A 1,588-nucleotide genomic window follows, 5' to 3' on the forward strand; every position below is an offset into this window, starting at 1 on the left:
CAGTAGTTGGGATCACTGTGACTCCATGAAGCCCTAGGCATTCACCCTTGTCTTGGTTATGTCCAGAGGCAGATCTAGAGAGGGTGCAGTGGCACATTACATCCCCGCTTTCAGAGTATGCCATGGAAACAACAGTCAGGGATATTTTTTAAATCACCAAATTGGCTAAGAATCCTATCACCCCTTCCCTTCTATGCTCAATAGCACTTCCTCTCCTCTCCCATTCTCATCTTCCCTTGCCCAGTGCTGCTGCTTTTTCCCCCCACTTTCTCTGGCTGCCTTGGAGCTGGGTAAGCTCCAGAGCCACTCCTGCCCTGCTTCAGCCAAGCTGTGCGGGGATCAGGCTCAGCCTGGCACAGTGGCAGCAACAGTGGTGCGCAGATTCCTCCCCACCTGCTCTACCTGGGTGTTCTCCACAGCCTGGGACCAGGCACAGGGAGAGGGAAACCACCTGCCATTGCTGCTGCCGCTGCCCTGACCTGAGCCAGACTCCCCATGCTTGCCATCTGGAGTGGGGCAGGAGCAGCTGTGGAGCTCCCCACCCACCCCAGAGGCAGTGGCAGTGGTGGGCATGGGAAGAAGCAAATGGGAGGGGAGGGGATGTGCCACTGAGCGTGGAGGGGAGGAGTGGGGAGAGTCTTACCTGATTCAGGGACTTAAAGTCCCCAGCTGCTGTTCCCATGGTGTAGTCCGCCCACCCTGGTGGAGGGAGCTGGGAGTAGGTATGCAACCACCCCTGTAGTGCCAGTTGCTGTTCCCACACTCCCGTGTATAAAATCCTGTATCCTGTATCTATGGCTGTGTTGTCTGTGCTATCGGCTAAGAAGGGACGGCACAAAAGTCTCTATCTTGCCTATATGTTCTACACACTGATTGATCTTCTGTGTCTGACTGGGTTGACTCTAGAACACAGTACCATCAGAGGGGTGAAGCAGTTGCTGTGTAGTTAAGATTGAGCCTTTGTTTTAAAATAATTTCTATAATCATTTTGATATATTTGTTATAGATTAAAACTTGGAGACGCTAGAATTGAACCACCTAAAAAGTATCTCTGAAACAAACAGACATGGTAATAAAGATACATATTGGCAACAATAGTTTAAAATTTTCATTTTAGAATCTTAAATAACTGTTGATCATGTCTGAAGAATCTTTATAAGGTTTCTGATAAACGAGCCAGAAGAAACAGAGCTCGACTTCCAGATTTCTGACTGAGTTTGTGAATCTGACAAATAGGAAAAAGCCTCATTGTTCTTGCAAACTGAACGTTTCCTACTCAGATATGGAACTCGCTGAGAAACAATTAAATGTGTAAACCACAGCATTTTTAGTGAGAATGATTCCCCATTAGTGAAGGTGTGTGTGTGTGTGTGTGTGTGTGTGTGTGTGTGTGTAGTTTCATAGAAATACATGTGTGTTTCCATGGACATTAAACAGTAGGTCCAGCTTCTAGGCTGTACTGCAATACTGCTTATTAAAGTTGTATTTGATACACACAGAATGTATATTCTGAAGGGTGTGTGTGTGTGTGTGTGTGTGTGTGTGTGTGTGTGTGTGATGTAGGCTTTCTCTCGCTGGTGGAGGGTGG

Source organism: Alligator sinensis, unplaced genomic scaffold, assembly GCF_000455745.1.
Source record: "Alligator sinensis unplaced genomic scaffold, ASM45574v1 scaffold915_1, whole genome shotgun sequence".
Classification (NCBI taxonomy): domain Eukaryota; kingdom Metazoa; phylum Chordata; order Crocodylia; family Alligatoridae; genus Alligator; species Alligator sinensis.